Source organism: Pogoniulus pusillus, chromosome 36 (genome assembly GCF_015220805.1).
Source record: "Pogoniulus pusillus isolate bPogPus1 chromosome 36, bPogPus1.pri, whole genome shotgun sequence".
NCBI lineage: Eukaryota > Metazoa > Chordata > Aves > Piciformes > Lybiidae > Pogoniulus > Pogoniulus pusillus.
In genome coordinates, this window is record NC_087299.1 from 7017229 (window position 1) to 7045056 (window position 27828).

The 27828-nt window shown below is 51.7% G+C and overlaps 1 protein-coding gene across 5 annotated transcripts in view; it reads left to right on the top strand.

The window, feature by feature from the left end:
• Nucleotides 1-27828, top strand: part of DVL1 (dishevelled segment polarity protein 1) — a 107850-nt gene that overhangs the window by 985 nt on the left and 79037 nt on the right. The window lies entirely within an intron of this gene.

Below are 27828 nucleotides of genomic sequence, written 5' to 3' on the forward strand. Positions count from 1 at the left end.
CGCCCCCCGAAGCGAAGCGGCCTCTGAGCTTGCGTTTCGGTAACCCCCCAGGTGCTGTGTGGCCATGACCGGAGCAGGCCGGGCTCGTTCCGCCGCTCCCCGCCCGTCCTTTCGCTGCCGGCCGGTCGGGCGCGAAGCCTGACGCCGGGCAGGGAGTGCCCCGCAGCCGCCGGCCGTAGCTGTCACCGTGCCGGGGCGAGGCCGCGGGGCTTGGGCTGGAGCGTTGAACCGGGGCGGGGATTCGTGAAGCGCCGAGGGAGGGCAGGCTGCAGATGTGCTGGAAGGTGAAGCTGGCTGCAAGTGCCGAAATGCGGCTTGCGAGCCGAGCCGCGGCGCTGGCTCTGCGCTGGGACCCTGCTGCTCGGCTCTTGGGGGTCAGGCGCTCGCCGGGCGCCCTGCTCGCCGCCGCCGCCGCTGCTGCAGCATTCCGCTCGGCCAGGCACGGGCCAGCCTTTCAAACGACCTTTGTGGTCGTCTAGGGCGAATTTGTGCCTGGAGCTGAGGGGATATTTGACATGGTTCTAGTCCCTGCACGCCAGTGTGGGTTGCGTGCCACTGGGTTTATTTACAGCCACAAGAAAAGAAGCCAATAAAAACCCATTTGACAGTTTGCCAGACAGTAACTTTCAAAGTGTATTAATCCTTTTGTGGCTGATCGCTTCTCTTTGTACTCACATCTGTCGCTGGCAAGGCAGTTTTACATATTTAAATGCCAGGGGAAAAGGGGGTGGGGGGGGGAAGAGCAGGTTAGTAGGAAACTAATAGGGACCCGACTCTAAAACAAGGCTGTGGCCGAGGTGTGAGTGTTGTGTTTGGTTGAGATAAATCATCCCAGGCATCCTTTTTGCAGGTTGTGGAGCCTCTTTCCTATCCCCGAGACCCGAAGCCTTTTAATGTTAATTGTGTTTTTATCCCTGGTGGAATGTGGCTGTTGTTTGTTGATGTGTTTCTTCTGCTGTTAGTGTTGGCGTCTGGCTCTAGGAGTGTTCCTGGAGCGACTCCGTGTTTCTCTGGGTTGTGAAAACAGCTTTGGAGGGGAAACAACTCTGCCAACTGTTTGTTTTCAAAAGAGAGAGGTGATGCTGCCACTCTGCTCTGCTGAGGCTCCACCTGCAGTGCTGTGTCCAGCTATGGGACCCCCAGCAGAAGAGAGGCACGGACCTGCTGGAGCCGATCTGGAGGCTGCAAAGACCTCTGCTATGGGGTCAGGCTGAGGGTTGGGACTGTTCAGCCTGGAGAAGAGAAGGCTCCAGGGTGACCTTAGAGTTGCATTTCAGTATCTGAGGGAGACCTACAGGAGAGCTGGGGAGGGACTGGAATGGGCTGCCCGGGGAGGTGGTGGAGTCGCCGTCCTTGGGGCTGTTCAAGGCAAGGTTGGATGTGGCACTTGGTGCCATGGTCTAGCCTTGAGCTCTGTGGTAAAGGGTTGGACTTGATGATCTGTGAGGTCTCTTCCAACCCTGATGATACTGTGATACTGTGACTGTTGAGAAGGGCCTGTGGTGACAGGGCAAGGGGAAATGGTTTGAAAGTGGAGCAGGGCAGATTTAGGTTGGACATCAGAAGGAAGCTCTGCACAATGAGAGTTGAGAAACGCTGGAACAGGTTGCCCAGGGATGTGCTTGAGGTTCCTGGACACAGGGTTGAGGTTCCTGGACACAGGGTTGAGGTTCCTGGACACATTCAAGACCAGACTTGATGTGTCCCCGGGCAGCCTGCTCTGTTTCGAGGTGTCACTGCTGACTGCATGGGACAAGATGAGCTTTGAGGATCCTTTCCAACCCTGTGCAATCTGTGGCTCTGTAAATTAAAGTCTTTACAATTAGCTATTAATACTTTTTCTCCCTCCACCCCTCTGAGTGTCAGGGATACACTACCCTGCTGCTGTCCTGTGAACTGAAGCTCTGGAGTTTTTATGGTGCAACCTCAACACAAGCTGTTGGGTTTGTTGAGCCAGCACATGCATTCATCCAGGGCTGCAGAAGGTGAACCCTGCTGAGACATGCTGAACGTGCCAGGAGCATCTCTGACACGTTTGGGCTGAGAGTTAGCTGAGGTAAAGCCTCCACTGGATTCTCCTGTTCTCTTACAGCTGGGCTGAAAACGATCTGTTACTCTGGTATTGTCTTGGAAGTGGAGGTGGTAGCAGGTGAAAGGCTGCAAGTAGGTGATGAGGATTAGGAGCTGTAAATTACAGAATCACAGAATCAGGCAGGGTTGGAAGGGACCACAAGGAGCAGCCAGTTCCAACCCCCCTGCCTTGGGCAGGGATGCCCTACCTTAGATCAGGCTGCCCAGAGCCTGGCCTTAGACACCCCCAGGGATGGGGCCTCAAGCACCTCCCTGGGCAACCCCTGCCAGGCTCTCACCACTCTCCTGCTCAACAACTTCCTCCTCACCTCCAGCCTGAAATTCTGCTTCTTTCGGTCTGAAGGGTGACTGCTGAGTGCATCAGGGTGGCAAATCCATTGTCTTGAGTTAGCTGGCAGGGACTCTGGATGCAGTGACTCTGTAGCAGTGACTCTTTCAGGGCAAGGAAGCTCTCAGTCAGATTTTGGTTTGCTTTTGGGTTGTTTTTCAACCAAATGTTTGTTTCTCTCTGAATCCTTCATACTTTGTAGAACTGTGGAATGACCTGGTTGGAAAAGATGTTTAAGATCATGAAGAGGAGAGGGATGGAGACTAGAGATTAGGAAGTTCTTGATAGTGAGGATGGGGAGGCACTGGCACAGGTTGCCCAGGGAGGTTGTGGAACACAGAATCACAGAACGTGATCTTTGATTCTGTGCTCCACAACCTCCCTGGAGGTGTTCAGGGTCAGGTTGGATGAGGCCTTGAGCAAGCTGGGCTGGTGGGAGGTTCCCCTGCTCATAGCTGGGGGTTGCAACTGGCTGATCTTTAAGATCCCTTCCAACCCAAACCACCATCTGCATCTGTGTATCTTGCTTGATTTGATTGCTGCTGGGTTGGTATCTTTAGCTGCTGGAAACAAACTGCCTGACAGAGTGGAGCAGTCCCCATGCCAGCAGCTCCAAACCTCAACACTGCTCACCTGAGAAGAGATCTCTTAAATGGGCTCTAACAAACTTCAAACTATCACACCCTGGGCATGGCAGAGGGCTTGGAACTGACTGACCCTGAAGGTCCCTTCCAGTCTAAACCATTCCATGCCTCTATGAATGAATCATCAAGACCAACCATAACCTAAACCATGGGAATTAGGAGAAAACTGAGATGAGTCTTGGCTGTCTTATCCCAGTGTTAACAGCAGATCCAGGCTTTTCCTCCACCAGCCTGTCTTCAAACTGACTGCTTTTAATTGTTGCAAATTACAGCTGCAGTTACCACTAACCCTAACAAAATCCTGGCTCTGATTTCTGCTTCGTGAGCCTGCAAACCTCCTCCTCCAGAAGAAGCTCCTTTCTGTGCCTGCCCTGGGTGGTGCTGAGGCTCAAACAAGAGTCACATTTTGGGTTGCGATGTGGCGTTCTGCAGTTCCAGCCTCCTCTTCCTCCTGTGGCTGCAGGGAGCTGTGATTTGGCAGGGGGACTGCTGTTTGGCAGGGCTCTTTGTAAATCCCAGTGTGGAGTGAAAAGTACTTCTTGTGTTAGGAAAGCAAATGTTTTCCTGGAGAAGTGGAGCCTCCTGGAGAAGGCAGCCGTCGGGAGCTGGCTCGGCGGTGCCGCACATGTTGTTGTAATTAAGGCAAGGCCTTTCCTGGATCCTGGAGCACTGTAATGAACGATTGTGCTCAGGAGCAGGGGATGTGCTGACTTGTGGCCAGCTGGGGCAGATAGGGTTGCTAAGGGTTGGAAAGGAGCTGGGTAGGAGAGCTGGAGCCGTCTCAAGCTGGGTTACGAAATGAGGCAGTGCTGTGGTTTGTGTACCTGTGCTGAGCTTCCAGCATGCTTCCAGCTTTGCTTCTGGGAAGGTGCAGGAGAAGAGAGGTGTGGGAGTGGCCTGTGCCCTGCTGGACTTCGACTACCATTTACTGTGTTGCTCTGACTTTGATTCTTAATGCCATACTGGCAGGAGAGCTGTGGGCAGGAGGTGCGATGTGGAGCCTTCATCTTCATTTGCCTGGCAGTGCTCCACTCCTTCAACACAAACCCTGCTTTTTCCTGTGTCATTTTGTTCTCAAGGGTCTGTCTCTTGATGGACTGGACCTGCCTGTGCTCTGCTGTCCTGGATCTGTCCTAGTTCTGCTGGGCTGGACCTGCCTTTGCTCTGCTGTCCTGGATCTGTCCTAGTTCTGCTGGGCTGGACCTGCCTTTGCTCTGCTGTCCTGGATCTGTCCTAGTTCTGCTGGGCTGGACCTGCCTTTGCTCTGCTGGGCTGGACCTGCCTTTGCTCTGCTGGGCTGGACCTGCCTTTGCTCTGCTGGGCTGGACCTGCCTTTGCTCTGCTGGGCTGGATCTGCCTTTACTCTGCTGGGCTGGACCTGCCTTTGCTCTGCTGGGCTGGACCTGCCTTTGCTCTGCTGGGCTGGACCTGCCTTTGCTCTGCTGGGCTGGACCTGCCTTTGCTCTGCTGGGCTGGACCTGCCTTTGCTCTGCTGGGCTGGACCCATGTCTCTTCTGAAAGCCCAAGCTTTCCTCTTGGCTCCATCTGTAGGTATAATGTCGTTTGCAAGGTGCAGGATGCCTAACTGTGTTGTGACTCCAGGGCTCAAGCCTTGGAAGTGCTTTGCAGGTTCTATTTTTGTTACAGTTGGTGGGAAATTAAGCACGGGGGCCACAGATCAGAGCCATTAATGCCCTGGTCCCCACCAACAATGGCATTGAGAAGAGGTGATGTCTGTGGTGTGTGCTTTATGGCCAGGGAGCTGTGTTGCCAGCTCGCTTGGTTGTTTGCAGTGGCTGATTCCCTCCTCTCAGGGGAAGAGCCCAGGGGTCACTTCCATCAGTGAGATTTGTTGATCGTGAGGCTGCAGCCACACACCTCCTTGCAATAACAAGGAATGCAATTTTGTTTGTGCTTTGAAGATTGGAAAATGACAAATACTGAATAGGTCTGAACCCAGAGCTGTGCTTTGGGATGCTTGCACTCTCCCAACTGAAGCTCTGACAGCTGCACAAACTCTGTTGGATCCAAATGATTCATAATGAATCTGTGACACATCCCATAAGGATTCCTGTCTGACTGCTCTTTAAATATTGGGTATTTCCAGAGCTTTTCTTGTACAACACCATCACTAGCTTCCCCAAATACACAGTTATAGATGTAAATGATCCAGGCATTGCCATAAGTTACAGCTTTGACACTTGCTATACAATATCCTGCTCCAGGAGTCCCTGGACAGTGTAAAGTGCTGGGTTGATAGCAGGAGAGATTCAGAGGAGGAGCTGCACCATCTTAAACACATGGGCTGTCCAAAAGCTCACACTGATGAACTGACTCTCTCCTGCAATATTCTGGCTTCCTTTGCTCTGCTCAGCTGAGATGTCACTGGGGCAGGAGCTGCTGCTGGTGTCCCTCAGCACTGCGGGACAGAGAGCAAACCAACCTCAGGCCCTGCAGTCTTCACCCATCCCATAGCAGAGTGTCTGTTCTGCCATCCCTCTGGGTGAGGTTCAAGTCCTCATTCTTTCCATTGTGTGAACTAATACTCTTTTGATTATACTTCTTTAGGGAGTACTTTGAGGAGTGGCTTTTTAGGCATTCCTTTGGTATCAGCAAAAGAACTTCCTTCTGGACTGCACTTTTAGGTGCAGCCATTTCTTGAGCAGAAGTTGATTTTCTTGGCATGTGGAAGCCAAGCAAGCAGTTGTGATTTAAGGCAGCAGGAATCCGGTTTGGGGTTGGAATTCTGAGCTGAGTGGGGCAATTTCTGGTAGAAGAGGAACATTAGCAGTGTGTTGTGCCTTTTTTCATGCAGACAATGCACCATGTCTGTTATCATCCCGACTGGGAGACAGGAATCCTCCTTGACAGGTCACAGAATCAACCAGATTGGAAGAGAACTCCAAGCTCATCCAGTCCAGCCCTATCCAATCAACTAGACCATGGCACTAAGTGCCCCATCCAGTCTATTCTTGAACACCACCTCCCTGGGCAGTCACTCTCTCTGCCAAGAACTTCCTCCTAACATCCATCCTGTACCTCCCCTGGCACAACTTGAGGCTGTGTCCCCTTGTTCTGTAGCTGGGTGCCTGGCAGAAGGGACCAACCCCACCCAGCTGCAAGAATCCTTCCTGACAGATGTGCATCTGTGGAGAGGCAGAATGATTCCATGATGGGGAAAGCTTTTAGAGATAAAGTACTGAAAAAATCCCTGTCCTCAAAATGTTGCTTGTGGGGAGAAATAGAAGTAGGAGATGCCTGCTTATCAATGCTTGGTGCTTAAAGTGCCACTTGAACACTGGACAGATGTCATATGGAAAAGAGAAAGCTGATTTATGAGTTCTATTTACAGAATTCTCTGTTCATTGAATCACAGAATGTTAGGGATTGGAATGGAGCTACAGAGATCAGCAAGTCCAGCCCCACAGCCAAAGCAGGACCATGCAAGCTGTTGTAAAAATCCAGCCAGCAAAGGAACATTGGTCAAAACCATGGCAGCCTTATTTAGCATAGAATCAGGCAGGCTGGGAGAGAGCTCCAAGCTCAGCCAGCCCAACCTAGCACCCAGCCCTGCCCAACCAACCAGACCATGGCACTAAGTGCCCCAGCCAGGCTTGGCTTCAACACCTCCAGGCACAGCCACTCCACCACCTCCCTGGGCAGCCCATTCCAGTGCCAATCACTCTCTCTGACAATAACTTCCTAACAACATTCAGCCTCAACCTCCCTTGGCACAACTTGAGGCTGGGTCTCCTTGATCTGTTGCTGCTTGCCTGGCAGCAGAGCCCAACCCCAGCTGCCTACAGCCTCCCTGCAGGCAGCTGCAGACAGCAATGAGCTCTGCCCTGAGCCTCCTCTGCTGCAGACTGCACACCCCCAGCTCCCTCAGCCTCTCCTCATAGGGTTTGTGTTCTGCCTCTGCTGTGTCACTCAGGTGCCACAGAGTTCTAGGCTCTGAGCTAGCCACACTCTAAAGAAAGGTTTTGGGCTGAGTTTTCTGCTTGGCAAATGGTTTCCATGCTGGACAAAAGTGGCCTTTCAGATAGGATTCAGCTTTTTAGGTGGACTCTGCTGTGCTGTGTAGTAAAAGCAGAGGTTTGGGTTAAGTGCAACAAAGATTTTAATGAGGTATTTTTGCTGGTGTTTTTTAAGGAGCTCCTCTCAAGACTAAAGAGCAGCATGAAAGGATGCCTACAAACCATACTTGTTTGAAAACTGAGCAAGCAGGTGACAGAGGCTGACATAGGTCAGTTACAGGTAGGAGTTTGTCTCCTTCTTTTGTTTTGGAAGAGAATGGATTGAAGGCAAGAGATCCACATCTGCAGCAGGGGCTGGCAGGCTAATGTGCAGAGGAGGCATGGGCTAAAAATAGCAGTTTAGGAAAATGATCTTTGCAGCTCAGTGACAAGGATGGATACCCACAGAGTGAGTCTGTGTGGATCAGCACTAGGCAAGGAGATGTTGAGGCAGCTGCTGTGATCAAAGCTCTGACAAGAAATGTAGATAAGTGGAAAATTTCCCTGAGCTGACACTGGCTGCAAGACCTAAATGTGGCTTGGATGGCAGGATCTGGAGAGCAGGCAGAGGATTCAAGGTGATGTCCAGGTTACTGACCTGTGCAGGTGGATAAGGCGATGAGAAGAAGTGTGCCATAGGATTTCTGGCCTTGAAATGCAAGCCAAGTTCTCCTTACAAAGCACTCATGTAGGACCTCTCTCTCTGGGTTTGGTTTTCCCCTGCACATCTCTCTCTCTTTAGTCTCCTCTACCCTCGGTGTTAGTGAGGGAACAGAGTGTTTTTAGGAGGGCTGGATGAGTAAGGAAGTAGTTCCATGAAGACAGAACGAGACCTGCTGAAGATCTGTGTCCTTTCAGTGTTTTCTGCATCACCTCCCTTATCTCAGGCTGCTTCATCAGCATTCAGAGAGCTGAGATACAGCGAGGCTGAGGAAAAGACATGGGTTGACTTGGACAGGAGGTTAAAGAGGGTTGAGCTGGCAGTGCACTCACATAATTTACCATCCAGATCTTTGCAAATGCCTGTGGCATGGTCGCTGACATTAGTTTTTGGACAGCAAGCGTGGGTGAACAGATGGAGCAACAAATGGGTTGCTTTCAAGCAGTTTTTGTTTACCCTGTACCCTTTTTGGCCAGGTTTGCCTGTCTGTAGGCTAGAAAGGGAGAGTTGCATCATAGTCAGAGCTGTCTTCAGGTCAGGCTGGGACAGCTGTTCCCTGTGATGTCAACAAGCATGGCTGAGCAGGAACATGAATGCAAGGCACCTTACAGCCCGTGGCTGGGATTCATCACCCTTCCCTTCTGCTGCTGCCAGCTTTGCTTTGGGAGGCTGTAGCAGGCTATGTGGCAGCATGGGAGCTCTCCTTTGGCTCTGATCCAAAGCCTGGTGAAGTCACTTAAGAGCCTTTCTCTGGACTGCACTGAATTTTGAGCCAGGTTCTGGCTGAACTGCTCTAGATGAACAAGACAGGTTCAAATGTGTAGCTTGCAGTGAGGAGAATGCTTTGTGACGAAGCCTTCCTCAGAAACCCCACAGAAGGTTAAACAGATTGAGTTGAGGAGATGCTTGCATTTTTACTGGTCCTTGGAGACAGCTGATGAAAGTCAGTGTGGTGGCTCTGATTTACAGTTCACTGAGTTGCTTGTGGTTCTTTCCAGCTTTCACTCCACCCAGCGTGGTCTGTGGCACACTGAAATGCCAGAGCTCTTGGTCTGCTGGTGGTGAGGCAGATCAAAAGTGTAGGCTGAGTTTCAGCTTGATTCAATCAACTAAATGTGGAGTAATATTCTGGAATACACTGAAGAGTGTCCAGTGGAGAGCCACTAAGATGTTGAGGGCACAGGGACATCTACCTTACAAGGAATGGCTGAGAGCCCTGGGGCTGCTGAGCCTGGAGAAGAGCAGCCCCAGAGGGGGTCTGAGCAGTGTTGAGCAATAGCTAAAGGGGGAGTGTCAGGAGGATGGAGCCAGAGTTTTTCAGTGGTGTGCAGTGACAGGACAAGGGGCAATGGACACAAACTGGAACCCAGAAGGTTCCATCTGAACCAAAGGGGAAACTTCTTTGCTGTGAGGGTGGCAGAGCCCTGGAGCAGGCTGCCCAGAGAGGCTGTGAGGTCTCCAGCTCTGGAGAGATTCCAACCCCACCTGGACATTGTGATCCTGGGCAAGCTGCTGTGGGTGCCCCTGCTTTAGGAGGAGGTTTGGCCTGAATGATCTTCAAAGGTGCCTCCCAACTCTCCCAATTCTCTGCTTCTATGAAAACAGAGATTGCTAAGAGCAGGTTCCAGGCCTGAGCATCTGGATCAACAGCAAGCACAAAGAGGCTTGAGGAGGAGGAGAATTCTCCAGACAGGAAGGGAAATGTCATTAATACCTGGAGAAAGCTGGAGGACTGTTAGCTAGTGGAGGAAAATGGATCCTTGCAGTTAAAGCACTGAACTGAGGCTTGGGCAATAGGAAAAAACCTGTGTTCAGTCACAGCTTTAGGCTTGCACTCAGACACCCTGAAGTGCACTGCTGAATTGAGGCCTGTGTTAGCTCCTTGCCTGCACTGCTCTGAGCTTCCCCTCCATGTTCTCTGCTGAGATGGAGAAACCTTTTAGAATCATAGAATGGTTTGAGTTGGAAGGGACCTCAAAGCCAGTTCCAACTCCCTTCCCACTAGAAGAGGTTGCTCAAGGCCTCATCCAGCCTGGCTTTGAATACCTTCAGGGAGGTTGTGGAGCACAGAAGCACCCAATGTGATCAAAGATCACATTGGGTGCTTCTGTGCTCCACAACCTCCCTAGGCAACCTGTGCCAGTGTCTCACCACCCTCAACCTGTGCCAGTGTCTCACCACCCTCACTGCAAAGAACCTCTTCCTAAAGTCTCCCCTCTGCCACTTTAAACCCATTACCCCTTGTCCTGTCGTTACCAGACCTTGTCAGTAGTCCCTTCAGATCCTGCAAGGCCATTCCAAGGTCCCCTCCAAGCCTTCTCCTCTCCAGGCTGCACAGCCCCAACTCTCTCAGCCTGGCCTCAGAGCAGAGCTGCTGCAGCCCTCTGAGCATCTTGGTGGCCTCCTCTGGACTGGCTCCATCAGTTTCATGTCCTGCTTGTGCTGGGGGCTGCAGAACTGCCCCCAGGAGTGCAGGTGGGGCCTGAGGAGAGCAGAGCCAAGGGGCAGAATCCCCTCCCTTGCCCTGTGCCCACACTGTTCTTGCTGCAGCCCAGGACCTTCTGAGCCTCTGTGTCTTACTCTTTGTGTCTATCCAGCATCTGGCACTGTGAGGCTTTTCTGTTTGCTGCCATCAGAAAGCACTGTTGTGGTACAAATAGCACAAGCAGGGATCAGAACAGCAGCCTGACAGACCTCCAAGCTCCTGCTTTCTAACCCCACGAGGTCTGCTTACACATGTTTTGCCAGACTGATTCTCATGGCTGTCTGCACTACAACTCACTGCTTCTTCTAATGTCCCAACTGCAATGTAATCTAAATATTTAAACCAACTCCTTTTTGTTTTTTTTTTCCCTTCCTGATGGAACCTGAGGGCTGCTCTGCTCTGAGGGTGGAGTGTCTTAGATTTATTAAAAGCTAAAGCTATGAACACATGCTGAAGGGATGCATCAGCTTTGGGCTGCTTTCTGGGGCTGCTGCTCTGCACTGGGACAAGCTAGAAAGACAGGTTTGCTGCTGGCCAGGGAATGAACACCTCCACTTCTGCTTTTCTTAGAGTCACAGAATCAGGCAGGTTGGAGGAGAGCTCCAAGCTCAGCCAGCCCAACCTAGCACCCAGCCCTGCCCAACCAACCAGACCATGGCATTCAGTGCCCCAGCCAGGCTTGGCTGCAACACCTCCAGGCACAGCCACTCCACCACCTCCCTGGGCAGCCCATTCCAATGCCAATCACTCTCTCTGACAACAACTTCCTCCTAACATCCAGCCTAGACCTGCCCTGGCACAGCTTGAGACTGTGTCCCCTTCTTCTGTTGCTGTCTGCCTGGCAGCAGAGCCCAACCCCACCTGGCTACAGCCTCCCTGCAGGCAGCTGCAGACAGCAATGAGCTCTGCCCTGAGCCTCCTCTGCTTCAGGGTGCACCCCCCCAGCTCCCTCAGCCTCTCCTCTCAGGGCTGTGCTCCAGGCCCCTCCTCAGCCTTGCTGCTCTACTCAGGTAGACATATTCTGGCACAGATTGTGCAGCTGCTGGAAGCTTTCCCCACCTCTATAGGATTTAAGTTCAGCAGTGCTATATCTCTTAATTACCATTTGCCTGTGAAGGAGGTTGAATTAAAAGGGATTTATTCAGTACTCATTTCAGAGAGGTTATCATCATTCCAACCTGCCTGGGGAGAGTGAACAGGCAGGCAGGAGGAGATTCAGATGCAGCAGGAGGAGATCCACATTCAGTGCTTTGAAACCAACCATCACCAGCCACGCAATAGGTTACAATCTCCAATTAAGGAACTAATTTAACCCCAACATTAAAGCCTGGAAAGATTTCCATGGGATAGTTAAGATTAGTCCAGCAGGCTCCCTCATTTGACCTCTGCCTACCTTCAAACAACAGGCTGGCATTTTCCAAACTGTTCTGTCAACCTCTACCCTGTAGCAAGCAGAAACCTTTGCTGGTGCAGTTTAGTGACTCTTGCCTTATGATATCCAAGGTTGCAGCTTTGCTTTGGCCGTGTTGTTGGTAAGGAAAACAGGTGCCTCATTTTGGACTGCTTGTCTGCTTCATGTGCTCTAATCATGTTAGTAGATGGTGGTAATTAAGATAGTCTGCTTGTGTGATCTGCAGATGAATCTTCTCTGCTTGTCTCGGGTAAGTGGCAGAGTCCTGCGGGCGTTTTGCAGTCCCTCTGCTTGCAGCTCATGAGAGCACCACATGGAAATTCACTTGAAGTGCAGCTGTTTGGTAAGGCTTCAGCAGGCTGCAGTGTACACAACCTCAGTTCCAAAGACCTCACTCTTTTCAGTCAAGATACACTGAGTAGGTGGACTGGGAAAGTGGAAAGGGGCAGGAAAACATTCCTGACAGTCTTTTAATCCCACTTTTACTGTTTGTTTTATCTCTGCTTGCTTTTATTCTTTCAGCAGGAGTGCTGAATCTGGACAGGTGATTGCACTCCTCTGGTTTTCTCATCCCAGCAAGATGTGTTGTTTTGTTCATAGTCATTTAGGGTAGGTCCAAGTCTGCTTCCAGTGAAGTTAGAGGAAAAACCACTCCTGAAAATGCCACCACTGGTGTTCAGAAATGCTTTCTTGCCTTGCTTATCCAAGAGTTTCAAGACAGGAGTTGGCTTTGCTTGCCTTATTTTTCTGCTATTGAAAGGTTTAGCAGTGAGTGCAGGGAATGCTGCTTTGGAACTGATCTGCATCGTTGGTTTAGCTCACAAAATGAGGATTGCAGTTGGAAGTCCAACAGGAATTCAGTCAAAATGTGTCTTGCTGGGAAAGGGCCTTTGACAAGGGCTTGTAGTGATAGGATGAGAGGGAATGGATTGAAGCTTGAGGAGGGCAGATTGACTGGAGACAAAGAAGGAATTGTTTACAGTGAGAGTGGGGAGACACTGGCACAGGTTGCCCAGGGAGGCTGTGGAGCACAGTGAGAGTGGGGAGACACTGGCACAGGTTGCCCAGGGAGGGTGTAGAGCACAGTGAGAGTGGGGAGACAGTGACACAGGTTGCCCAGGGAGGGTGTAGAGCACAGTGAGAGTGGGGAGACACTGGCACAGGTTGCCCAGGGAGGCTGTGGAGCACAGTGAAGGTGGGGAGACACTGGCACAGGTTGCCCAGGGAGGCTGTGGAGCACAGTGAGGGTGGGGAGACACTGACACAGGTTGCAAAGATCACATTGGGTGCTTCTGTGCTCCACAACCTCCCTGGAGGTGTTCAAGGCCAGGTTGGATGAGACCTTGAGCAACCTGGGCTGATGGGAAGTGTCCCTGCCTATGGCAGTGGGGTTGGAACTGGCTGATCTTTGAGATCCCTTCCAACCCAACCCATTCTCTGCATCTAAGTTGCTAGCAATAGAACAGATCAAAGTTGTAAAAAGTCCTTACTAGAAACCACTGAAACCATTCTGAGCTTCAGCTCAATAATGCATTGCCCAAAGTAGTCTTGTGGAGACCAATCTGAGTTGGTACCAAGTAAGGGATTGTTGTGGTGTGATCCTTACCCTGAATGAATGAAGCCTGTGAACAAGCAGAAGTGGAAAAGAGTGAGCCCTGCATTAAAATGATGCTAAGGGGAAGCTTTGACTCCGACAGAGGCTTGCCTTGGCTTAGCTTCAGATGTGCTGACATCTCCTGCACACTGCAGATCTGTGCTAGCTGTGGTTCATCAACAACCAGCTAAAGGACTTTGGGAGGAGGGATTTGCTCCTCATCATTTCAACTGGCCTACCACTTGACATGTTAAAAGCAACTTCATGAGAGAGGTTCTGAAGGAAGCAGCATCTGCTGATGGTAACATCTGAATGTTTTTGTTTTCCCCTCTGAGTTCATGGCAGCTCCCACTGTTTTCTGACCCTCTTTTACTTTCAGAGGATACAACAAAGAAAATTCCTCTCCTTCCACACCCTTTAAAAGTTGGCAGATAGATGAGCCTCTTCTGGAGGAGAAAAATGAAGAGGTCATGCCTGCTGTCCAGAAAGCTGCAAATCTAAGAGCTGTCTCCAACTGGCTGCTGAGAAAATCCTTTTAGTTAGTAATTGTTGCTTGTTTCCCCAAACGTGAGAATCAGAGAACCACAGAATCAGGGTTGGAAGGGACCACAAGGAGCAGCCAGTTCCAACCCCCCTGCCATGCCCAGGGACACCCTACCCTAGAGCAGGCTGCACACAGCCTCAGCCAGCCTGGCCTCAAACACCTCCAGCCATGGGGCCTCAACCACCTCCCTGGGCAACCCATTCCAGCCTCTCACCACTCTCCTGCTCAACAACTTCCTCCTCCCCTCCAGCCTCACTCTCCCCACCTCCAGCTTTGCTCCATTCCCCCCAGTCCTGTCACTCCCTGAGAGCCTAAAAAGTCCCTCCCCAGCTTTTTTGTAGGCCCCCTTCATATGCTGGCAGGCCACAAGAAGGTCAGCTCAGAGAACAACTGGAGCTGGAGGGTAACCACTTGCACATCTTCCTGCGGAGAGGTAACTGCTTGCTAGCAGAAACACAGCAGCTCAGGATATTTTAATGAGAGAAATGAGACCATTGTCACTCAGGAAAATGTTTAAGTCCTCCAGAACAAGGGGACACAGTCTCAAGTTGTGCCAGGGGAAGTCTAGGCTGGACGTTCTTGCCAGAGAGAGTGATTGGCACTGGAATGGGCTGCCCAGGGAGGTGGTGGAGTCTCTGTGCCTGGAGGTGTTGCAGCCAAGCCTGGCTGGGGCACTTAGTGCCATGGTCTGGTTGGTTGGCCAGGGCTGGGTGCTAGGTTGGGCTGGCTGAGCTTGGAGCTCTCTTCCAACCTGCTTGATTCTATGATCCTTGTTCCTGTGGGGATGAAGAGGAGGTCGTTCTCTTTGCAGGATGTTTTGGTCTGATTGCTTTGTCCTCTCCAGGTGTATTTTAAGACCACGACACAGTGCAGGTACACTGCTGTCTGAGCTGAAAAAGACACAATTCCCAGATTTTTACATCTCCACCTTCTAAGCAGAAATAATGGAGGTGGACTGGATCCTGAAATGCTGCTTCAGAAGTAGTAGACTCTTCCTGAGGTGCTGACTTGAGAAGATCTGTCTGTGCTTGTGCCAGCTTTGTCCTGTCAGCTCCACTGATGTGGCAGGGTGAGTTCTTCTCCAGTGAGAATCACTGCTGAGGTGGTGAGCAGTGAGGTTATGGTGTGGGCATACAGGTCTGGATCTCCTGGAAGCCTTCTTCTACTCTGAGCATCAGAGCTGAGGGAAGGTTTTAAGTGCAACATCATCTGTGTAGGAAGAGCTTTGATGTCTGCGCTTTGCTTTTGCCATCTGATTGCTGCTCGCCTCCTGGCAAAGGACACTTGGATTGGCCTGCCACTGGAATGCCATTTTCTAAAGTAATTAAGCACCAACTCGTGGCTTTAATGAGGGTTGTTGGGGAAGGGGGAGGAGGTCCCTGGTGATTTCGCTGGCGCTGCTTTGGGATCCCACTTCTCAGAGAGGAGGCTACTGGAGGCTCGCCCTGCGATTCTGCAGCGGAGTTTAATCGGTTGGGACAAGCTGCTGAGCAAACACAGAGCAATTTCCAGTGCTTGAGGAAGGAACGACCTAAATAGTTGCCCTGTGATTCTGTTGGGGCTTATTTGCATGTGATGGCAAGATAGGAGTGATGCAGAAAACATGCAGGTTGAGGAATCTCAACCACAGTGCTTCTTACTAGAGGTGCTACTTAAACTGTTGGATCCAAGGCAGAGGTTGGCTTTCTGCTGTCAGGGGGAAAGGAAGGGATCCTTAGTCATTAGGGATGGTTGAGCAAGTGCAGTGCTTGTAGACATGCTTGGCAAGTTCCTTAATTCAGTCCAGGCAAAAATCCTGCCTGCCTTCAATGGGACTAGCAGCTAATCCTGAGATGGTACAGAATGTGCCTTCCAGAGAGCTTTGTGCCTAGCAATAAAGGCCCAGGAGCCTGTGGGAACCTGCAGTTGGAGCTTCCTTAGGAGCTCTCTACTCTTTCTCTCCTTTCCCCACAGCTCCTGCAGTGTCTCCTGATGAACTCGGAGTGAAGTGCCAGGGCAGGTCTAGGCTGGATGTTAGGAGGAAGTTGTTGGCAGAGAGAGTGATTGGCATTGGAATGGGCTGCCCAGGGAGGTGGTGGAGTCACCATCCCTGGAGGTATCACAGTATCACCAAGGTTGGAAGAGACCTCACAGATCATCAAGTCCAACCCTTTAGCACAGAGCTCAAGGCCAGACCATGGCACCAAGTGCCACGTCCAGTCCTGCCTTGAACAGCTCCAGGGACGGCGACTCCACCACCTCCCCGGGCAGCCCATTCCAGTGCCCAATGACTCTCTCAGGGAAGAACTTTCTCCTCAGCTCCAGCCTAAACTTCCCCTGGTGCAACCTGAGGCTGTGTCCTCTTGTTCTGGTGCTGGCCACCAGAGAGAAGAGAGCAACCTCCTCCTGGCCACAGCCTCCCCTCAGGTAGCTGTAGACAGCAATAAGGTCTCCCCTGAGCCTCCTCTTCTCCAGGCTAAAAGGATGAGGCACTTAGTGCCATGGTGTAGTTGACTGGCTAGGGCTGGGTGCTAGGTTGGACTGGATGATCTTGGAGGTCTCTTCCAACCTGCTTGATTCTGTGATTCTATGCAGCTACTCGAAGTCTGCATCCCTGAGTGAATCCGTTGGTTGTTCTCAGCGCTGATTCAGGTCTCTTAGCTTGTAAGAATTGCCTGTCAGGTAAACGGAGCTCCTCTTCCTCAACGTGGTGCTAAAGAGATGCAGCTGAAGCAGAGCCATCAAAGGGTTAATGCTAAAGAGCCTGCCTCTTCTGTCTTTCAGCTTGTCCCAGCAGGGGGTTCATTTCATGGCTGGCATTAGCCATGCTGTTCCAGCTCCTGCTCCTTTCACATCCTGCTTTTCATCCCCCAGCCTTCCTGATTTATTTATTTATGGATTAATACATCTCATATTCAATACTCTTAAGAAGCAAATCGGTCATCTGCTTGGCTTTGCCTTTGCTACCCACCCCCTCCTCTCCTTCCTTTCCAGCCTCCTCTTCAGCCCAAATGAACAGTGAGGCCAAGGTAATGCTGCTGTGAATGATCCTTTGCAGCTTTGTGTCTGGGCTGCTAAGCTGAGTCCAGTTCGTGTGAGTCCCACCAGGCAGTGCAACAAGAAGTGGGATTTTCATTCCTGACCTGGAAGGGCTTCCTGGGTGTGGACAGGGAGCGACTGAGCTTTGGCAGGCATAGAATCACAGAGCATCTTAGGTTGGAAGGGACCTAAAGGATCAGCCAGTTCCAGTCCCCTGCCATAGGCAGAGACACCTCCCACTGGAACAGGTCACTTGAGGCCTCATCCAGCCTGTCCTTGAACACCTACAGGGAGGTTGTGGAGCACAGAAGCACCCAATGTGATCTTTGATCTTTGATCACATTGGGTGCTTCTGTGCTCCACAACCTCCCTGGGCAACCTGTGCCAGTGTCTCACCACCCTCAACCTGTGCCAGTGTCTCACCACCCTCACTGCAAAGAACTTCTTCCTAACATCCTCCCTTCTGAGGTGGCCAGAGCATGCTCCATGAGCTCCTGAACGCAGCAGTCCTTCAGCTGTGCTTTTTCTGTCTGGGTTATGCAGGATGAACCTCTCTGCTGAAGCACAGTAGCTGCTGCCTGGGTCCAAGAAGGGCTGTGGCTTATTCTTTCTGCAGAGGCCTGGGCAATGGAGATGTCTCACATAGACAGAGAGCAAGGAAGAGAGTAAGGGCACTGCCTCTGTTAGGCTCTGTGAATCAGGCTCTCAGAGCTGTGCAGGTTCAGCTGTTCTGTAGCTTGCTGCCATTTCTACACCTGACAGCCACAGAGAAAGGGAAGTGTCAGGTAAAAACCTCCCCCTCTGCTTAGCAGGTAGGCTCCCATGTGCTAAAAGCTTGTTCAGAATGTTCTAATGATCCTGGTCAGACAGGTGGAGTAGGTGTGAGCATGTCAGTGAAGCAGTTGGAGTAAAGACTTCAGGGTTTTTTCATCCACTGAGTAAAGAAATTCCTTTGTGGAGCTGTTTCCACTGATAACTGTTGGGCACTGGTAAAGCTTCTCAGCTAGGTGAGAGCAGGCTGGAGAATCAACCCTCAAAGTAGAGTCTGATGTATGGAGAAGCAAGGGCAGGCTGAGTGCATTGTCCTAGCTGTGGATAACATCCCACACATCTCTCTGGAACATTGAAGGGGTTTACAAGCTGGCTAAATATTGATCTACTAAACTGGAGGAGCTTTCTCCCTTCACACACAATAACCAAATGTCAGAGAGGAGAGAAGTCCATGCAGGTGTAAGGGATCTAGCTGAGGACTGATGGCACTTGTGTCTTGCCATGGGATAGGAGTGAGAGCAAGAGATGCTCCCACATGCCTAGAACACATGAGGGGCCTGGAACACAAACCCCATAAGGAGAGGCCAAGGGAGCTGGGGTTGTTTAGCCTGGAGAAGAGGAGGCTCAGGGGTGATCTTATTACTGTCTACAACTGCCAGAAGTGGCATTGTAGCCAGGTGGGGTTGGGCTCTTCTCCCAGACAACCAGCAAGAGAACAAGGGGACACAGCCTCAAGCTGTGCCAGGGCAGGTCTAGGCTGGATGTTAGGAGGAAGTTGTTGGCAGAGAGAGTGATTGGCATTGGAATGGGCTGCCCAGGGAGGTGGTGGAGGCACTGTCCCTGGAGGTGTTGAAGCCAAGCCTGGATGAGGCACTTAGTGCCATGGTCTGGTTGTTTGGGCAGGGCTGGGTGCTAGGTTGGACTGGATGAGCTTGGAGGTCTCTTCCAACCTGGTTGATTCTGTGATTCTATGCCTTGAGATGGAGATGAGTAGGTTCAGGCTGAATGTGAGGAGGAAGTTGTTGAGCAGGAGAGTGGTGAGAGGCTGGAATGGGTTGCCCAGGGAGGTGGTTGAGGCCCCATGGCTGGAGGTGTTTGAGGCCAGGCTGGCTGAGGCTGTGTGCAGCCTGCTCTAGGGTAGGGTGTCCCTGGGCATGGCAGGGGGGTTGGAACTGGCTGCTCCTTGTGGTCCCTTCCAACCCTGCCTGATTCTATGATTCTAAGATTGTGTAAAAGAGAGGTGCTTCATGTGTATTTATGTCTGAGCTCCCCACCAGACTGACTGACTTCTGAAAGGTTTTTTGGTGACTTGCTAGGTTCCAGATTGAAAAACACCAGCTGGATCTTTACCTGTGAGTAAGGTACTTGATCTCTCTTTGGACAAATTTAAACAACCAGGCTCTGTTTCAAAGTTTCATTCCCATACCCACCCCCACTGCTGTCTCCTTTTAATAGCTGCTGCTTCTCTCTTTAGGCTCCAGGGATCACTAATTAAGAAATCAGCCTCTGCTTGGCTGGATAACCATTGGAAGTGCTGCAGTTACAGAGCTGCTGCTCTTCCAAGTCTCTGACAGCAAACGAGTCAAGATAGAAACACAGCTGTAAGAGAGGAATGGAGAGATTACAAACCCACTGGGATTGGGTCTCCTCTTATCTGGCTCTGCCAAACAGCAGGATCCATGTCTCAGTGAAGTCAGAATGAGGAAATGACAAAGTGGAGTTTTACTCTTGAGAGATGCTATCGGTATCCTTCTGCAAAAATAGGATTTGGGAAGCTCAAGAAGCTGTGGAGGATTTATGGTGTGGGTTGGTTGAGTTGGAGCTGTTCAGCTGCTCTTTGCTGTGCTTGGAACTAAAGCAGCAGCTAAAATTAAGCTTTACACTTTGCCTCTTCTGCTGCTGAAGTCTGCTGATGTTGAGTCAGTTGAAAATCCGACCTGGAAAAAAAGCTGCTGTGACTTCTGGCTCGTGGCTCAGTTTGGCCTAGTAGGACTTTGGGGCTTGTGAACAGTGGGATGTGAATTTGGGCTCTTCTCATTAGTTTGAACTTGATACAGCAAACAGCTTTTGCTTCTCTAAGAGGATTTGGAAGAGACCTTTTGCAGTCCTGCTGCGTGTCCCAGGCTGAGCATTACACAGCCCAACACAACACACAGCCTGGCTGCAGCTGCCCTTGCAGCAAAGGTTGTTCCTGGCCCTATCCCTGTCTCCTAGGGACAGGGTAAGGAGTCTCAGTAGCATCAGCACTCGCGGGAGGTTCAGATTTCCCTTTGATGTGTTTCACAGCAGCTCAGAGCTTTGTCAGAGCCCCCAAGAGCTGCGCTGCCAAGGGAAGCACCACAGGTGGCTGCCCAGCAGCAGAGGGTGTGTGTGGGGTGTCTGCCAAGCTGGACCAGTGAATTGTGCATCTAGAAGACATCAGCAGACTGTCAAAGGGCACTTTGCAAATGCTGCAGCAATCTCTGCAGGGTAGCTTGTGAAGTCTACAAGGGTTTGTAGTGACAGGGTGAGAGGGAATGGGTTAAAGCTGGAGGAGGGAAGATTTAGACTGGAGGTGAGGAAGAAATTCTTTCCAGTGAGGTTGGGGAGACAGTGGAGCAGGTTGCTCAGGGAGGTTGTGGATGCTCCCTCCATGGAGGTATTCAAGGCCAGGTTGGACGAGGCCTTGAGCAACCTGGGGCTGGTGGGAAGTGTTGGAACTTGGATGATCTTTAAGCTGCCTTCCAACTTGGATGATCTTTAAGGTCTCTTCCAACTTGGATGATCTTTAAGGTCTCTTCCAACTTGGATGATCTTTAAGCTCCCTTCCAACTTGGATAATCTTTAAGGTCTCTTCCAACCCATCCCATTCTCTGAATCTCTGAATGTTAAGACAAGAAGGGGAAGGGGAATTGCCTGTTACAAGTGGAGAAGCTGAATTTCCTCCAGGTGGATGCTACTTGTCCAGTTCCTGCTGCAGTGCTATGCTCACAGCTGTGACTGAGGCTCTTCAGAAGGCTGCCTGTGGCAGAGGAGGCTACCTAGCACTTGCAAGACTTGAGTTGGGTTTGTGAGTTTTCATCCCTGCCACTCAGTTTTCTGTCTCAACCATCTGTTGGAAAAGATGCAGTAGGTCTTTCATCTTGGGTTTCAGGTGATGATTTTCCCTGCAGAAGGCTTGTCTCATTCTGTGTGGTGCCAGGCTCAGGGAGGTCTGCTCTCCTTTTCAGAGGGCTTGAAATGCTGCTGAGTTAAAAAAAACACCAATAAATTGAGCTCTGCATTTCCACACTAAGACATGGGGGAAATTGAGGCAGAGGTTCTGTTGGATTCTGTGCTTCAACAAGTCAAATGCTGGGCTTGTGCAGGTTTGGAATGGAAAGGTTTGTGTTCTGCTTCCCCTCCCTTTGCCTAGGGAAAAGCTTCTCCATGTGATGCATGAAATCTGAACACCTTTTGTCTGAACTGCTTCTCTGAGCAGCCTCTTTTGGTTGCTGAAAGGACTCTTAAGGAGAGAGAAAGAGGTGAGGAACCAACCAGGCAGAGCTAGGCAGGTAAAAAGCTTGGCCCTGCTGTGCTTAATAGGAGCCCCTCCCAGAACAGTGCTTCTCTGCTTCACCAGCTGCTGGGTGCTGGTTCCTTCAGTGCAGTATTTGGAGGAGCAGCATATTTTCATGCATGCATTGCATGGCAGTTCATAGAAGCAGTCAGGGTTGGAAGGGACCACAAGGAGCAGCCAGTTCCAATCCTCTGCCATGCCCAGGGACACCCTACCCTAGAGCAGGCTGCACACAGCCTCAGCCAGCCTGGCCTGAGACACCTCCAGCCATGGGGCCTCAACCACCTCCCTGGGCAACCCATTCCAGCCTCTCACCACTCTCCTGCTCAACAACTTCCTCTTCACCTCCAGCCTGATTCTCCCCACCTCCAGCTTTGCTCCATCCCCCCCCACTCCTTACACTCTGTGACAGCCTCAAAAGTCCCTCCCCAGCTTTTTTGTAGGTAGACACTCTGGGAGCCTCCTCTGCTCCAGCCTGCACAGCCCCAACTCTTTCAGTCTGTGCTCACAGCAGAGCTGCTGCAGCCTCTGAGCATCCTCCTGGCCCTGCTCTGGACACTCTCCAGCATCTCCACATCCCTCTTGTCCCAGGGGCTCCAGAGCTGGATGCAGGACTCCAGGTGGGGTCTGAGCAGAGCAGAGGAGGAGAATCCCCTCCCTGGCCCTGCTGGCCACACTTCTGCTGCAGCACAGCCTGCTCCCTCTCTGTTGAAAGGAAGGCTTCACTGAATGGTTCAGGGTTTTAAACCTGTCAAATCTTTATTTGCCATAAATGGGTGGCATAAGATGCCCCCTCCCTAGAGGTGATCAAGGCCATACATGCAGATCCTCCCAGATCAGCTGAGATGGCAGGATCCAGAGTCACAGGTTGCATTGGGTTGGAAGGGACCCTCAGAGGTCATCTTGTCCAACTGCCCTGCAGTCAGCAGGGACAGCTCCACAGCAAACCCAGCAGCAAACAGCTGATGGGCAGTGACATTAAACAACCCTCTCACCCTTTTGACCAGGTGACAAACAGCAACAGCTCGAGTTGAAGGCTTCAGCTCTAAAAAAGAGGCTTTCTGGAGCTGATTAACATTTTGGTTTGAATCTGTAATGCAGAATGAAATACTTTAGGCTTTTTGTAGCCGAGGTGGCAGCACAGAGAGCCTTTAGCCACCCTTCCACTTCCCTTAGCCATCCATTTCTTCAGCTTGGAGAAACCAGCAGAAACAGAGGCACCCACCGGATTGCCAGGTGAGGCTTGGCTAGGGTAGAATGTTTGTCCTGCAGATAAGGAAGAGGGGAGGAGAAGAGAAAGCTTTCTGCCAAGCAGATAAACACCATAAGGCAGTGCAGCAGAGGAGGGCTCTGCTCAACACAAAAGACCTGCAGCCTTCTGTGATGCACGAAAGCCTCAGATCTCCTCTGCACCCCACTGTGCTGGCGAGCAGGGAGCTGTGTTGCCGTGCTCAGAGGCAGAGCTCCCCCCCTGCTTCTCCACGGCAGGCTCATGCCAATCACTCCTCAAAATACCACAGAGCCAGGCTGGAACCAGCATTCTCCTTTTTTAGGTTGTTATTCACAAAGACAGCCAAAGCTTTGCCTCTCCATATCTGTGCTCTTGCATGCCAGCTCCCACAGAAACCTGTCAGGAAGCAGTATGAAGTGGCACACCCAACTCTACAGCAGAGCCCTCTGTGACCCATCCCTGGAATGTTCATCTCTCCCCTGTGTCTGAGCTAGAGGATCAGCTCAAACGGCCACACAGACACTAAACACCTCTGGCTCCAGTGGACACAACAGCTCTCCACACAGAGCAGCTCAGCAGAGTCTGCACAGGTTCAGCTCCACAAGGCCAGCATCACTTCTTGTGCTGGTTTGGGTGTTCCCCACCCCCCCACACTTTAGAAATCACCCAGACTAGACTCAGCTGGCTCTGGGAATATAAATGAAGCTATTTATGTACAGCAGCACAATATACAAGCAGATATTTACAGTCTATACAGTTATAGACAGAAATAGACAAGGTAAAAGGTGATACAGAAAGCTGAGTCCCCAGGAGGGGCTCTCAGCCACCCCTGCACCTTCCCCCTGCCCCTCTCAACCTTACTCCAGTCCTAAAGAAGAACAGAGGTTCAGCCAAGAGGTTAAGAAGCAAAGGTGAGTGGAAGGTGAGGTTAGGGAGATGCAGCTCAGTCAGAAGCTAAAGGCAGAGTGGAAAAAATGGCAAGAGTGCTATCTAATGTTGTCCTTTCTTCTTCAGCAAGACTCTGAGGGGAGCAGACATCACCACTGTTTTCCTTTCACAGCCTATGATCTAGTTCTTCTCACCAAAACATTCTACCCTGCTTCAAACTAGCACCCTTCTCCAGAAAGTTAGGAAGAAGTTGTTCAGCATGAGGGTGGTGAGAGCCTGGAATGGGTTGCCCAGGGAGATGGTGGAAGCCTCATCCCTGGGGGTGTTTAAGGCCAGGCTGGATGAGGCTGTGGGCAGCCTGCTCTAGGGTAGGGTGTCCCTGGGCATGGCAGGGGGCTTGGAGCTGGCTGATCCTTGAGGTCCCTCCCAGCCCTGATTCACTCTATATGATTCTCTGATTCAAGTCCAAGCATTCTCTAGCTCCACCAAGGCCACTACTCCACCATCTCCCTGAGCACCACTTAACCTGCCCTTCATTCTGAGCACAAAGCTTCACTTTTCCCCTCAGTGTGTTGGGACTCAGGAACAGCTAAAGCTGCTTAGGCTCCACTCTGGTGCCAGCCCACTCTGTGACCTTGAGGAGGTCATTGGCTTTAGCACACTGCCTCTTGCTGCAAGAAAATGAGAGGAGCTTCATGGTTAAAAGTTGCTTGATGACTGTTGGAGAGATTTGAGCAGCAGAAAGCTTCACCACTCAGAGAAGGGTCCTGCTCGAGCAAGATCGCTGCACATGAATCCAAAGAGGCAAAGGGGAGCAGGTGAGGGAGGGAGGAGAGCAGAGCTTGCCTCTGCTCTGAAGAAGGGAATTTTGCTCTCCAGCACACCAGCTCAGCCATCTGCATCAGCCTGTGAGCACTTCTGAAGGCCTGGCAGTGGCTACCAAGTGCCCCAGTCTGCCACAGTGACTCACACTGAAAGGTTCCACGTGTTTTGTACCAACTGCTGCTTGGGCTCCCAGCCCAGATCTGGCTCATCCTCCCTTTTCAGTCAAGTGCAGCCCAGCCCAGCTTGTGCTAGGCTGCAAACCCTTGCCAGAACTTCTACCCATTAGCTCTAAAGAGTCTCCAAATATAGTGCCCTTGGAGCATCTGTGAGCAATGCCTTCCAGTTAAGTGTTTGATGGATGAGGCACTTGGTGCCATGGGTTAGTTGATTAGAAGGTGTTGGGTGATAGGTTGGGCTTGGTGATCTCCAAGGTCTTTTCCAAGCTGATAATTCTGTGATTTTAAAATGCTTCTGACTGACTGTTAAGGAGCAATAATGTGTAGGGGACTTGCTGTGTGCTACACCTGCCTGAAGGGGGGTTGTAGCCAGGTGGGGTTGGGCTCTTCTGCCAGGCAAGCAGTAACAGAATGAGGGGACACAGTCTCAAGCTGTGCCAGGGCAGGTCTAGGTTGGATGTCAGGAGGAAGTTGTTGTCAGAGAGAGTGATTGGCATTGGAATGGGCTGCCCAGGGAGGTGGTGGAGTGGCTGTGGCTGGAGGTGTTGAAGCCAAGCCTGGCTGGGGCACTTAGTGCCATGGTCTGGTTGGTTGGGCAGGGCTGGGTGCTAGGTTGGGCTGGCTGAGCTTGGAGCTCTCTTCCAACCTGGTTGAGTCTATGGTTCTGTGATTGGTTTAGGTTGGAAGGGACCTCAAGGGTCATCCAGTTCCACCCCCCTGCCAGAGGCAGGGACACCTCCCACTAGAACAGGTCACTTGAGGCCTCATCCAGCCTGGCCTTCAACACCTCCAGGGATCAAAGATCACATTGGGTGCTTCTGTGCTCCACAACCTCCCTGGGCAACCTGTGCCAGTGTCTCACCACCCTCACTGCAAAGAACCCTGTCCTAACATCCCTGTTTCAGTCTCCCCTGTGTCACTTCAAACCATTCCTCCTCCTCCTCCTCCTCTCATCACCAGACCTTGTCAATAGTCCCTCCCCAGCCCTCCTGGAGCCCCCTTCAGATCCTGGAAGGCCACTCCAAGGTCTCCTCCAAGCCTTCTCTTCTCCAGGCTGCACAGCCCCAACTCTCTCAGCCTGTGCTCAGAGCAGAGCTGCTGCAGCCCTCTCAGCATCTTGTTGGCCCCCTCTGCACTGGCTCCAACACTTCCATGTCCTGCTTGTGCTGGGGGCTCCAGAGCTGCCCCCAGGACTGCAGGTGGGGTGTGAGGAGAGCAGAGCCAAGGGGCAGAATCCCCTCCCTTGCCCTGTGCCCACACTGCTCTGGCTGCAGCCCAGCACAGGGTTGTGTCTGGGCTGCACTCACACTGCTGGCTCATGTTGTGCTTTTCCTCACTCCGGACCCCCAGGGTCTGTTCCTCAGAGCTGCTCTCAGCCATTCCCCACCCAGCCTGGAGCTGTGCTTGGGATTGCACCTACCCAGGTGCAGGACCTTACACTTGGCCTTACTGAATGTCATGAAGTTGGCCTGGGCACAGCTCTGCAGCCTGCCCAGGTCCCTCTGGATGGACCTGTGCCACACAGCTTGGTGCCAGCTGCACCCTTGCTGAGGGTGCACTGATTCCTCTGTCCATAGCACTGACAAAGATGTTCAGCAGCACTGACCCCTGAGGGAGCCACTTGGCACTGGTCTCCAGGTGGTCATTGTGCACACTGTGCCCTTGCTCACCTCTTTCTGCATGTGATCATCCAGCCAGTTCCTTATCCAGCAGTGCTGCACCCATCCAGTCTGTGTTTTTCCAGTTTGGTGACCAGGCTGTCATGTGCACAGAGTCAAACACCTTACTCAGGCCCGGGGAGGTGACGTCAGTTGCCCTTCCCTTGTCCACTGTGCAAGCCAAGCCTGGCTGGGGCACACAGTGCCATGGTCTGGTTGGCTGGACAGGGCTGGGTGCTAGGCTGGATGCTGCTCCTGAGCCAGCCCAGGATGCCATTGGCTCTGCTGCCCACCTGGGCACTGCTGCCTCCTCTTCAGCTCCTCTCTCCCAGCACCCCCAGGGCCCTCTCTGCCTGGCTGCTCTCAGCCACTCTGTCCCCAGCCTGTAGCACTGCTTGGGGTTGTTGTGGCCACAGTGCAGAACCCTGCACTTGCCCTTGTTCAATCTCATCCCATTGGTCTCTTCCAAAAGCCACCAGATGATGGACTTTTGGAGTCCTAAGCCCTTGCTCTTTGTTTTCACCAATGCCATCTAGTCCCTCAGAGAGGGTTTGGAGTAGAGCTGACCCAAGTGCCCATTAGCAGCAAACCATTCCAGCCACGCTGGCACTCTCCTCCCTTTGCTGTTATTTCCATTCTCCCTCTCTGCCCTGTGCTGTTTAGTAAATCATTTATGTGCCTATATTACTACCTCCCAGGTGTTCATGAATCTCTTCTTGCAGCTGTCCCAAGGGACAGACACACAACCATCAGCTCTGCCTTAAGGAGCACACAATACAAAGGCACAGCTCAGCGTAACGATGACCTGAACCCACATTTCCAAGTCCCAACCCCATGGGTTCATTACAAATCAATAAATATTAATAACACCTCCCCCACCCCCACCCAGAATTAAACAGTTCTTGAAAACAATCTAGGAACAGCACTCAGAGGCCACTGCCAGCAGCAGGTTGGTTGTGGAATGCCTGTTTGAAAGAGCTGGCTCCGATTTTTGCTTTCCCCAGGGTGCAATTAGCTGCAGAACTCCTGAGCAGGACACCCTCGAAATAGCACTTGGAGATGACTTTGACACAAAGTCGAGGCAGAGATGCAGCCTGTTGAATGTCTAAGCCTCTGCAGGCTGAAGTCAGGTCGTGACCTTGCTCACTGCCAGCTGCATTCCGATTCATTGAGCTGTTGCAGTTTGCAGGGCGCAGTTCAAGTGCTGTGCTCCGAGCCAGTTCTCCAGCTGAGGGTTGGAAGGCAAAGGTTCAGCATGCAACAGCTCCCGACCCCACCGATAAACAGCAAGAGAGGCTGCCCAGCCTTGCTGCTCACCCCACCTACCACACGCTGCGCTACAACCTCTCTGCTGTGCACAGACAGCACCGAGTTTGGCAGCAGCCTCCCCGACCATGAGCTGCGCTGCCTCCTCTGAGCTACCTGCCCGCTTCAGGTCTCTTACTGCAACAGCAACTCCAGGTCTCTTACTGCAGCTGTAGCAACTCCATATCTGTTACTGCAGCTGCAGCAGCAACTCCAGATCTCTTATTGCAACAGGAACTCCAGATCTCTCACTGCATCTATAGCAGCAACTCCAGATCTCTTATTGCAACAGCAACTCCAGGTCTCTTATTGCAACAGCAACTCCAGGTCTCTTATTGCAACAGCAACTCCAGGTCTCTTACTGCAGCTGTAGCAGCAACTCCAGATCTCTTACTGCAGCTGTAGCATCAACTCCAGGTCTCTTATTGCAACAGCAACTCCAGATCTCTTATTGCAACAGCAACTCCAGATCTCTTATTGCAACAGCAACTCCAGGTCTCTTATTGCAACAGCAACTCCAGATCTCTTATTGCAACAGCAACTCCAGGTCTCTTATTGCAACAGCAACTCCAGATCTCTTACTGCAGCTGTAGCATCAACTCCAGGTCTCTTATTGCAACAGCAACTCCAGATCTCTTATTGCA